This window comes from Myotis brandtii, unplaced genomic scaffold, assembly GCF_000412655.1.
Source record: "Myotis brandtii unplaced genomic scaffold, ASM41265v1 scaffold1102, whole genome shotgun sequence".
Lineage (NCBI taxonomy): Eukaryota > Metazoa > Chordata > Mammalia > Chiroptera > Vespertilionidae > Myotis > Myotis brandtii.
Genome location: NW_005353757.1, coordinates 304494 through 317602, shown reverse-complemented (window position 1 = coordinate 317602; position 13109 = coordinate 304494). Strand labels below are relative to the sequence as shown.

The following is a 13109-nucleotide window of genomic DNA, read 5'->3' as shown; positions in this document are numbered from 1 at the left end:
ATGTGACCACAGAGCAATGCAGGGTCTCATTTCTCTTTGGGTTATGGTTTTGGATAGACAAATTCTACCCCTCCCCCCTTTTTTCTCTCAATATATATTTTCTCTTTTTAACCTAGATTGTTCTGAGTGATCTCAGGGAATTTCTTCTGGGTTATTTTCATGTATGTAACACCTACTTGAGAATTACTAAAATGGCCATTCTAAAACATAGTTATATGTTCTTCATCACCCCACCACCAAAAAAGCTTATGATCTTTAAAAAAATCAAACTTCAATACAGCATCAATATGATAATGCAAAAATAACTTCTGAAATATAAATAAAAGCTATAAATCACTCTCTTTCTTACATCTGAAAAATAATAGATTAAAAAGTATCCTGCCCCCCCCACTCAAAAAATGGTACAAGAACATTTATTTTTCTTTGCTCTTCAAATTTGTCTTTTAGTTGTTGAAAGCAGATGAAATCTTTTATCACTATATTTAGACGTCAACCAGGCAGGTCGGTGCCATGGCAACTGCTGAACAAAGAAATGTGAGCAAGAGAGGCTCATGCATGCTTTCAGGAGGTACTTACTTAGTGCCACTCCAGCGAGATTAAAGATACTGCCTGGCCAAGGCTGCATGCCTGGCTGTTCTTCACTCTTGTAACAGGGGAAGCAGGCCATCTGAGCACCACTGTCACCCCATATCTCTGAAGTCCAAGAGGTGGCTGAAGGAGGCATGCAGATGAGCTTTGGGACCCTCACCTGAATCCAGGCCACTCTCTGGGCCCCCATAATGATGCCTTTACCTTAAAAAAATCCTATTCACCTTGAGTCCCAGATTATTCTAGATGCTCACTTTATAGTAAGATGTGGATAACATAAGGTTACTCCTTTGTATCCCAACCTCTTCCTGCATACTTATTGCATGGTTAGGGCTCATGCAGTTAACAAGTTCCTATTAAGAACTTGCCTTTTGCCCAGTACTATTTTATACACTAGAGATGGAGAAGGGAAATGCCAGGTAGGGTCCTTATCTTCTCAGACCTTCAATTCACTAAGAGAGACACACGATAAAATAAAATAGTACATAACAACAGTGCATATATAGTAGACATTTATTTTTATTTTTTTAAAATATATTTTATTGATTTTTTACAGAGAGGAAGGGAGAGGGATAGAGAGTTAGAAACATCGATGAGAGAGAAACATTGATCAGCCACCTCCTGCACACCCCCTACCGGGGATGTGCCACAACCAAGGTAGATGCCTTTAACCAGAATCGAACCTGGACCCTTCAGTCCACAGGCCGATGCTCTATCCACTGAGCCAAACTAGTTAGGACTAGACATTTATTTTTAAATGCTGTACTTTTAAGTGATGTGAAAACTACCAACCAGGCAGGTTTCACACTTTGAGGCTTCTTTCAAGATGGATGGAGAACTCAGGGAAAGCTGCTTTGAAAGGCTGACATTTGAGTTGAGACTTCAGTGATGGGAAGGCTAGCCACCCAAGAAGAGAAAGCATTTTCAGCAGTCAGCAGAGCAAGGGCACAGCAGAGAGAATGACCCTGCCATATTCCAGAATCAAATAGAAGTCCAGTGTGGCGGGAGAGTAGAGAGCGTCAGGCAACGTCAAAACTGTGTTTGTCTAATCTATCACCTGCACACCTTGCAGAAGCATTCACGTCTTCAGGCACCTTCAAACGGGTCTGGGAGACCCCAGGAAGCCGTGTCTCCTGGGAGCCAAAAGGAAGAGCACATGTCTACCAGCAAGGAACATTGTTTTCCTTCATTCTTGAGAGCTACAGCTCACCGGCGCTGGGGCAGAAGCCCAGTGAGGCACTGTGTCCTTCAATGTCCAGCTCAAGAGTCGTGTCCTCTGCTGAGTAACAGGGAAGCACTGGTTGGTCGAGAACAGCACTGTGGCTTTAGAGACCCTCCCGTGACTGCCACTGCTTCCCATGTGGCTTTTATCTCCTGTCCACAGGCACCCAGACTGCCCTCAGCCTCTTTGGGGCTCCCATGATGATTATTGAAAAGCTCTTTATTCTTTATTGTATGGTGGTCTTCTTTTCCTAGGACTGAGGACATTTGGAGACCACACCTGAAGTCAACCCGAGTAATAAGCAACATGTCTGGCTTAAAATTATCCTTCATTCTCCATAATCCTTAGCTTGGAGCACATCAACTTTCCAGTCCCTTGAGGTGAATCCTTTCTTTCTTTTCCATGAGGCTCTCAGTTTCCCATGTGTGGTGTCCCTACCAGTCTTCACAGGTACAGATAGGCCTCAGTATGAGAAGGAACTCAGCTTGGGTCTGAGTCTGTTTTTTATTTAGGAGAATTTACATGTTAATCCATTTTGAACACCAACAGTATTCAGAAGTGCACATAATCTGGGTGAGCCATGTGGACTGAGCCACAGCGTTTTATAATGCTTCTGGAAAAGGGATAGGAAATCAGTAGTTTTTATTTCCTGGGTGTGAGGACTTTCTCTTGTTTCGTTATGGCAGAATTTATAATGATCTGGGCAGTTCTACATTATTACTCTCTCTAGTTGATCAGGCTTAGAAAGCATAAAGGAGCCTTAGAAAATATGATTTTACTGGGAAAATAAAGGGTCTTTTTTGACCCTTCTAATTTTTACTTAATCTGGTCACAAATGCTTGAAGGAAGAAAGGAGCAGAATGCATAGAAACAGGAAGAAGGTACCAAAGACAAGCATTTCCCTGGACCAATCATGCTGGCATATTCTCCATGTCCTAGTGATGACCATGAACTAGAAACCAGAGAATAAATTTTCTTTCAAAAGAGGGTATGGTGTGTAGGTAGTGAACATATGAAGTTATAGTTGTGAAAATACATTTTCAGATTAAAATATAATTCATTTTGTTTCATATGATCTTGCTATTAAAAAGAAGAAAATTACTCTTCCTCTGTGAGGTACTGACCCTTAAAATAGAGATGAAATTTATTAAGTCTTACATTTAGTAGGCACTGTGGAGAGAGCCAGGACATTTGGGAACATATTCAAGACATATTATGAAAAACCTACCAAGCAGAAATCACTGTACTAACACTTTTGAGTGGTTGAGCCCAAGCAAGGCAGTCCCATTATTTGTTCATTCACTCAACACATTGAGTGCCAGAGTAGATTGGTTCTGATCGCTGGCGTCCAGTTTATAGCTATGTTAATAGCACATTCCCTAGGGTTTTCTGTGAGAAATAAGTGAGATAAAGTTGCTTAATGATACTTGTTAACTGGTAGGGGATTGGTAAATAATCATTGTCCTGCCTCTTTCTATCCTCTTTAAGATAAAACATTGAATTGTTTATGACTCTTGATGAAATACAACTTTCAAGCACCTATCTAGTTTATTTCCTATGACTTTCATGTCTGAAACTCCTATTATAACAATGGTATAATTTTCTCGTATCACACACCAGGGAAGGGGGAGTTTAAACAGCTAAATTTTTTGGACCCATGGTTCTGGGGCCAAATGTCCCAGGTCAAGGTGTCTGCTGGCTCTTTCTAAGAGCTGTGAGGAAACAATCTGCTCCAGTCCTCTTGCCTTGGTTAGTTGCAGGCTGCTCTCATATTCACATAACATTCTCCCATGTATATCCCTATGTCCAAATGTCTCCTTTTTTGTTTTAAAAATAAGGAAAACAATTATATTGCATTAGAATCCATCCTAATGATATCATCTTAAGTACTTATGTCTTCAACAACACTATTTCCAAATAAGGTTATATTTTGAGGTCCTGAAGGTAGAACTTCAACATATGAATTGGGGGGAGGGTAGGAAGGGGGAAATCAACTCAACAAATGGTATTATTTTACTTGTAGCATTTGAACACAACTTAATCCCTCTACTCTTTCGTTCTTTCTTCTTTCCTAAAATCTCTTCCTATCCAAATCTCTCTCATCCTTCAAGTCTAATTCAATGCTCCCCACCTATCTGTAGCTTTTCTTTAATTTCTCTAGCTGGAGTTGACTTAATTTAAAAAATCTTAAATGCAGTTATTTTAATTTGTCTTTAAAATAATTTTATGCTGGTACTTATTTTCTATATCATTGACATATAGTACTATTCAATCAATAAATATTTTGAATAAATTAAGGTATTTATAAAGATGTTTCTTCTTCCTAAATAGGCTATAAACTCAAAATTAGGGATCAGATTTATATTTATTTTCATAATGAATATTTTTTCACACACATCCTTGTATGTAGGGTAGACGAACAGAGAAAATGTTCAAGTGAAAATGAGGGGAATCATTTGGAAAAGGATCCCCCTCAGACAGGACCCCGAAGGATGGCAGAATTTCAGTCCAGAGACTAGCACTTAGCTTTGTTAACTTTGAAAATTGACGCCAACAGCAAATGGAGAGTGGTTTCATTTTTAAGATAAACAAATGCATGAGGTCGATGAATAAAATCAGAACATCAATTTATTAACTCACAGTGAGAAATGAACCGTCATAAACCCTGAAGGGCGATGTCTCTTGGTTAGTTTTATGTGAGAAGCTGGATAAAACCAGAAGTTTGCTGGGTAAGCATAGATTCATATCAAGGGGAAATCAATAAGTGATTTGAATATTTAATGGCATCAGACTAAGGTAGCTTGATGAATTTATCTTCATAGTGTGATTATTTTGCCAATGGAATAATTTCCTGAGTCTTTTGCCTAAGCAAACCAGCACTATCAGTGTTTGAATCTTGAACTATTCTTTCTCTTTGTGTAAACTGATTATCTTGTTCTTTTAAGATCTTCTTGGATCATAATTTTCTTTTAATATCCAAATAAAATACTTTATGGCTTCCATAAGGTGTGAGTATAAGACATTCTGTCATTTCTCAAAGATTTCTGAGGGTTTCTTCTCCAAGTTGTCATTTATCATCTCTCACTTCAAACTACTGCTATTAGGACTCCCTTTCTAATCACTTCTTGCCATCTAACTACTGTCTCAATATGTTGTTTTATCTCTTGCTGATCTAGTTAGTCCCCTATGTGAAATCTTACCTTTATTTCCCAGAAAATAAGGAAAACTTGTCTGTACTAGTTAACTAACTTGCTGGAAATCTGTGTCATAAGGGAATTTCAAAAGAACAACAACAAAAAATCGCCCAGGTATCATTGCTCCAAAAGATTATTGGCCTGGTCCATTATAGACCATCCCTAAGTAACAACTTCTCTACACCGTGTTGTTGAACCTCCTATCCTACTCTGATTAATGACCTCTCTTCCCCTTTTCAGCCCCCACATTCCCAAACTACCGTCTCTAGCCTACATGAAAAAATAATAGCCTACTATGTGCCAAACATTATGATAGGTATACAAATAAAGCCCATTTTCTCAAATATAGCTCATTTTCTCAAATACTGATTTTAAAAAAATTACACAAATGAGTGTATAATTACAAAGTGAGATCAGTACTCTGGTATTTGGGGAGCATTAGACAGTAGCTTCTGGCCTAGTATCAGGAAGAGCGTCTGTCAAGATGTCATAACACTGATCAGTGGACAAGGAAGATGAGAAGGTAGAGAGAGGAGGGGAGAGGGGCACAGTCTTCCAGACAGAGGAACATACCACACAGAGAAGCTGCCTGGAGCACTTAGGAGAATATAAGAAGTCCACTGTGATTGGAGAGCAGTCAGCATGGAGAAGAATGGTTTGAGAGCACGTGCTGAGGCTGGGGAGAGTGTAGGGACTTAGAGGATTGGTAAAACGTACATCAAAGTTTTGAATAAAGTCACTCTGGCTGAAGTGTGTAGAATGAATTGGAAGTAGACCAGAGCCTGTACAATAGGGTACATAGATCCCCTACTATAATTGTGTTTTTGTCAGTTTCTCCGTTTTGTTCCATTAGTGGTTGCTTTATATATTTTGGTGCTCCCTAATTGGGTGCATATAAATTGAGGAAGGTTATGTCTTCTAGGTACATTGTCCCCTTTGTCACTATAAAATGACCATCTTTGTCCCCTGTTACCTTTTTTATCTTGAAGTCTATTTTGTCAGATATAAGTGTGGCCACACCCACTTTTCTCTGGATGCTATTTGCTTGGAGGATCATTTTCTCCTCTTTCATTTTTAGTCTATATTTGTCCTTGCTGCTAAGAGATGTGTCTCCTGAAGGCAGCATATGGTTGGGTTTTGTTTTTGATCAAATCTGCTCTTCTGTGCCTTTTTTATTGGTGAGTTCAGTTAATTCACATTTAGCGTGATTATTGCTGTATGAAGATCTCCTATAGGTGTTTTATGTTTGTTTTCTGGTAGCTCCGTGTATCCATTGTTTCTTTCCTCTTGTGTTTCTGTCTTGTTTTAATGGTCATATTCTATGATTTATTCCTCTGTTTCCTCTTTTTTTTTAATACTCACTTGAGGATATGTTTTTCATTGATAATAGAAAGAGAGGATGGGAGAGGGGGAGAGAGAGAGAGAGAGAGAGAGAGAGAGAGAGAGAGAGAGAGAGAGAGAAACATCGATGTGAGAGAGAAATTTCAATCGGTTGTCTCCCATATGTGCCCCAACTGTGGATCAAACCTGCAACCTGGGTATATGCCCTGACTGGGAATCGAACCCATGACTCTTTAGTGCACAGGATAAGACTACACTCTAACCAACCAAGCCACACGGGCCAGGGCTGTTTTCTCTTTTTAAAAGTTATATCTCTCAGGTTTGGATTTTTCTTTTTTGGTGTGGTTACCTTTATGCTTATGCAAAAGGAAGTTTTATATATACAGTAGCCTTTTTTCTTCTGAATGCAACTTATCTCCATTTCCCTTTGCAAATTCAGACCTTTACTTCCTCCCCTTTTATGTTTTTGTTGTCACAATTATCCCCATTTATGCTGTGAGTTCATTTCCAAATTGCAGTGGATATGATCTTCTTCTCTCTATTTTTAATGTTTTTACCTCCTTTAACCTTTAAGTTATATCTAAGTATATAAATACCCTATTCTGGAAAAGGGTTGCAATATCCTGCTTCTGTCTCTCTGTTAGTCACCTTACTTATACTTTTGTATTATTTTGTCTTTTGTTTCAAGTAGAATAACCCCCTACAGTATTTTCTGTTTTGGAGGTCTGGTGGTGGTAAATTCTCTCAGCTTCTGTATATCTGAAAAAGTCTTTATTTCTCCTTCATATCTAAAGGATAACTTTGCTGGATATATTATTCTCAGCTGGTAATTTTTCTCTTTCAATAGTTTTCTCCTAGCTTGTGGATTTCTGCTAAAAAATCTGATGATAATCTAATGGGATTTCCTTTGTAGTTTACTGTCTTCTTTTCCCTGGCTGCCTTTAGAATTTTTCTTTGCTATTCATTTTTGACAACTTTAATACAATGTGCCTTAAATAGACCTATTTGGATTAAGATAATTGGGTGTTCGGTTTGCTTCTTGGATCGGAAGATCTACTTCTTTCCATGTGTTTAGGAAGTTCTAGTCAACTATTTGTTTGATTACGTTCTCTGTTCCCTTCTCCCTTCCTTTTTCCGGTATACCCATCATTCTTTATTGTTCTCTCCGATGAAGTCAGATAATTCTTGTAGAGTTCTTCCTTCCTTTCTTTCTTCCTTCCTTTCTTTCTTTTTTCCTTTCTTTCTTTCTCTCTTTCTTCCTTCCTTTCTTCCTTCCTTTCTTTCTTCCTTTCTTCCTTTCCTCGAGTCTCTTTTTTCTTCCATCTGCATCATTTCTAGATTTCTATCTTCAATATTACTAACTCTTTCCTCCATTTATCAGCTCTATTTCCTAAATGTGCTAGTTCATTCTTCATTTCCTTTATGGAGTTCTTCATTGCCAGAATTTCAATTGGTTCATTTTTAAAGTTTCAATGTCTTTGGTAAAGTACTCCTTTTGCTCATTAATTTTATTTCTGAGTTCATTAAACTGCCTATCTGAGTTTTCTTGTTGAGTTTTATCAGAAGTGCAATTTTGAATTCTCTATCATTTAAATCGCATATTTCAGTACCTGGAGATTTTTCATCTTTATTTCTGAGCTGCCTCGTTTGATGAATTCCTCTCTGCCTAGGTATCTATGGGAATGACATCTGCTTTTTATTTAAGAATAGCAAGCACTTCTCTGTTTCATAGGTTGATAAGTCTTTCTTTTGGTTTCCAGTAGGTGGTGCTGAAGTGCAGTTTTTCAGTTTCTCTTGCAATGCTCTGGCTTCCAGCATCTCTTCAGGTCAGTGGGAAATGCCCTGTATTTCCTGAGTAGGGGGCATGTCCTCTGTGACCAGGTCGCCTTCATTTCAGGGCACCATCCTCATGGGGGAATGTGGTGGGTAATGGCTTCTGAGCCTGTGAAATCCCATCTCTGTCCCCTGCAACCAGATGCTGCCCTTACTGCCACAGGAGTGCCAGGCGCCCTGGCTGGGCTCAGCCACAATGGGTGGGGTCAGGGTGAGCTGGGAGATACAGCTGCCTCACCTCTGTATCTCCACCCCTATCACTGGGATTAAGCTGCAGCATGCGTGCGTATGCCACTCAGGGAAAATGATTCTGCCTCTTCAGTTCTCAGCGCTGCAGATAATGTAATCTGTAGCCCAGCACTCACTGTTACAGCTTCTTCTGGGGCCTGCTACTAGCTCTGGGAGGGGGAAGTGGGGGGCAGGCTCCATGGCCTTGTTTTCTGCCTGGCAATGGCAGCTGCAGTCACAGCTACACCTCTGTGCTCTGTGTCCACCTGGTCACTGGGCTCAGCCACAGTGCATATCAAACACTCAGGCAGGAATGCTCCCTGTATTTATTTACTTTACCAGGCTGCAGAGAGTGCAGGTGGCAACCTGATTCCTCCCCTCTCTGAGACCCAGAGTGAGCTCTGGGCTGCATCTGTGGCACCCATCTCTCTCTCTCTCTCTCTCTCTCTCTCTCTCTCTCCTCTCCCTCTCCTCTCTCTTTAAAATATATTTTTATTGATTTCAGACAGGAAGCGAGAGGGAGAGAGAGAGATAGAAACATCAGTGATGAGAGAGAATCATTGATCGGCTGTCTCCTCCACACCCCACACTGGGGATGGAGCTGCAACCTGGGCAGGTACCATGACCAGGAATTGAACCGTGACCTCCTGGTTCATAGGTCAACACTCAACCACTGAGCCACACCAACTGAGCTTCTCTTCTCTCTTTATTTCTCTCCCTCTCGCTTTGAGGGATTAAGCAAAGGGAAAAAAAACAAACATAGACACTGACAAGAGTATGGTGATTACAAGAGGAAAAGGGGTTGGGAGGGGAGGTAGAAGAGGGTGGTAAAGGGACAATAAATGGTGATGGAAGGACACTTGACCTTGGGTGAACAGACAATACAATATATAGATGATTTATTATAGAATTGTACACCTGAAACCTATATAATTTTATTCACCAATGACACCCCAATAAATTCAATTAAAATAAATTAATATGTATAGAAGACATTTATTAATTTGTATTTTATGAGGCCTAAATAATTACATGTAATATATACATGTGCATACTCTTCTATTTAGCCATTACTTCTTATATCTACTGTTTAGTTTTCTGTGCTCAAGGATAAACTGCCATTAGGCTTGATTGTCATGAAGAGACCTCTGATTCACCTGGTAGCTGTCTCAGCAAGCACAGGCAAGCCCCTTGGGATAAACGTAGCTGCTCAAGGACCCACACTCAGTTTAGAAGTTTTTTAATGAAATGAGGAATCATCACAGTAAAAATGTTTCAAATTGATAAAGTGTCTTTGGACATCCTGCTAATAACTTTCTAAAATAGTATTGGAAGAGAATTGATATCGCCAAGCATTTTTGTTGATGTTGTTAGGGAGCATTAAAACTGTTTCTATTTTATGGCAAATATAAGAGTTTGGATTAGATTCAGAATAACAGGCAATGCTGAAGTCAGCAGAACTTGATTTTATTCCCATTTTTGAGCTCACTTATTGGTAGAACTTGAAAAAAGCTAATAATAAATTCACTCCTACAACAACAAAACTTAGATTCTCTGAGTTACAGTAACTGAGAGGGATTGTGATACTTAATTGGATGATCTGGGCATGTAAAAGTTATCACAAAACCCAACATCATGAGTAGTACTGACCATTCTTGCATCTTGTCTTATTAAATTAGGAAATGCAATTACAAGGTGAAGTCTGGAGATGTATTAGATTCATTTAATACTGTTCTCAAAAGGTCCTGGTGTGATACAATTGCAAACAGCAAAATGCTTATCTTTCATGTATTTTATAATTTATTTCTATTATAAGAGAAAAAAGAAAATATTTTATTACTTAACTCTGCATTATTTCCACAGGTTATCTAATTTTTAATAACCTAGCCTTAATTTTATTATCTTTTTAAAAGAAAGTGAATCATTGTTATCTGCTTTTAGAAAATTAAGTTATAGATAATGTGCTATTAAAAATCTTGAATAACTTCTGGTAATTTAACAAATATTTCTGAAGAACAATAGATATTGAAAACATTGTTATAAAGTATTTTGCGAATTTCAAGAATATAAAGGGCTTTCACTGACTTTATTACAAAATCAGAAGAAAAGTTGCATTTTATTGTTTACTTTTGTATTGTATTAGGTCTTAAGTAATTAATTTGGTACTAGAAGTATCTGATTAATTCAGATATATCCAAACCAGTGAAAGTACTGAGTATGTCAATGAAGCATAAAAAAATGAAAAATTGTGTATACTGGTAGTGCTAAAGTTTTTCAAAATACTGTGTGTGTATACCCTGGCCAATATGACTCTTTTGTTTAGAGCATCATCCCATACACCAAAATGTCATGGGTTCGGGCACATATCCAGGTTGCATGTTCAATTCCTGGTTGGGGTGCATGCAGGAGGCAACCGATTGATGTTTCTTTCTCCCATCAATGTTTCTCTTTTTCTTTCCCGCTCCCTTCCACTCTCTCTAAAATCAATGAAAAAATATTATCATTTTTAATCGGGTGAGGATTAAAGATAAAAATACTGTATGTGTTTAAGAACCAGTTCATTATGCAAAACAGTGTCTAGTAGGATAAAGTTAAGTAGAAAATCACATTGTAGACTTCCCAGTTTAATCTTAATCTAAATGATACTCAACTGCCTCATCACAAATAAATACATATGCTCATTATCATTTACATACTGTTTTGCCAAAACATTAATTTGAATTTCAATTTCCTTTTCAATTGGAATCCAGGAAAGCAGAAAAGTAATGCCTTTGCCAGTAAGACACCAATATTGGAAATCAGGTAAGACATATGCCACTGCCACCAATATTGTGCCAGTCAGCTTAAATCTAGTCATACGTCAACTGCTAATACCTATGTGAGGATTACCTTTGCAGAAAAGTCTTTTTACATTTTCATTGTGGTACTCAAAAATAGAGTTATGTTTAGAGTATACTATCCAGTCATAACACACATTTTTATTTACTAGAGCAATTTCTTTTTGGTTCTTAAATTACTGTCTGGTGTAAATTTATCCCCCAAAGAAACATATACAATTTCTAAAACAGCTCAGCTCTCCTAAATGCCTTGCTTTCTGCTTTAAAGTAGAAGCAATATAAGCCGCGGAAAGAACACATTGTTGGGTTCTGTTCTGCTCAGATAAATGAATGCTTGGTTGAAAAAAGTGAAAATGCATTTCCTTTTCCTGATTTTTTTTTTTTTTTGGCTATCCCAGTTTTTAAAATTAAAACAATTTTATCTTACATTTATTATATCCTTCTATAACTGGGTCAGAAAGTACGTGGGAAATATAGCTAAAGGTTTAATAAAAAACCAGTACAAGAATGGAAATAATCTGGGCCAAATACATTTGATTTGGGGGAATATCTGCTTCTGGATTAATGGAGTGGAAATACCTTCTTATATTTAGTTGCCACTCAGTACAACTAAAAGCCCTGGACATTACATGTATAACAAACATAAGGAGACTCTAAGGGAGAGAAGAAGGAAGACTGACTAGGGACCTCAGGCCCCACAGAACACAATAGCGATGCATCCCCTGAGTTTTCTTCTTGTTTTTTATACCTCAGACTGAATACTAAACAAGTTTGCAACGCGGAAATGTCAATGGGCACACACAAAAACAAACCAACCACAAAGCCCCAATAAAATGTTTCTCTCTGTAGTCTAATGACCAGGGAAGGAGCAGTCTAGAAACACAGAAAATCTTTTAGGCAATAATCACTCTGCTCTAGCCAAACACGACAGAAAATTGTGGCTGCTTTTCCACCCCTGCTGCCAGAGACTGAGTGGAGAGCCTAGATGCTTACTCTCTTACGACTAGTCTTAGACAGTGGTGGCAAACCTTTTGAGCTCGGCATGTCAGCATTTTGAAAAACCCTAACTTAACTCTGGTGCCGTGTCACATATAGAAATTTTTTGATATTTGTAACCATAGTAAAACAAAGATTTATATTTTTGATATTTATTTTATATATTTAAATGCTATTTAACAAAGAAAAATCAACCAAAAAAATGAGTTCGTGTGTCACTTCTGACACACGTGTCATAGGTTTGCAATCACTGGACTAGAATAAGGTGCTCCAACCCCCTGGACAGGGTGATATCAAAGACTGTGTAGGAAGTACAAAACTTTCACCCTGCTGGATGGTACTGAGCCCCCTGCTTTCATGAGATGTCAATTAAGACCTGAATTTCCATTTGATCTGGTAGCTATCAATTGCTCTTTCACCTCCTCCGTGAAGTGATTTCAGAGCATTCATACAGAGTCAGAATTTTCACCACCACACAGGAATAACATAGCCACCCCAGCCCCATCATGTGAGTGGAGGTCACTCGGGGAGCAGTAATAAGACACTCCTGTCACTCTTAGCCAGGATGGTATCAATGAAGGCCTAGTGGGGGAATGCACATAAGAAAGCTTAAGAGGCCAGAAAGAAGTGGTACAATATTCCACCCACCCAGTAATAACAAGGAACACATCAGCTCTAGTGTAAATGCAGGACAAGAGGAGAAAAGGTACTTTTGCCTTCTACTGGGCAGTAATGAGACAGTAAGCTCTCCTTTTGCTAGAGTGGTGTTAGAATAAACCACATAAAACAAAAGGTTCAAGTAGGATCCAGAGTCTTATTAAAAAAATATCCAAAGTGTTTAGATTTCAATTTTTAAAATCACTGACAAAA

The 13109-nt window shown here is 38.4% G+C and overlaps 1 protein-coding gene across 5 annotated transcripts in view; it reads left to right on the top strand.

The window, feature by feature from the left end:
• Nucleotides 1–13109, top strand: part of LOC106726970 (lipoxygenase homology domain-containing protein 1-like) — a 107452-nt gene that overhangs the window by 55815 nt on the left and 38528 nt on the right. For 4 of the 5 annotated variants that reach the window (XR_001363122.1, XR_001363123.1, XR_001363118.1 and 1 more), the window contains one exon: nt 11157–11208. The gene's annotated coding sequence lies outside the window, so the exon portion shown is untranslated. Of the gene's footprint in view, nt 1–2064; nt 2105–11156; nt 11209–13109 lie in introns of those variants that run through there. The other variant, XM_014543863.1, reaches the window with a different exon arrangement.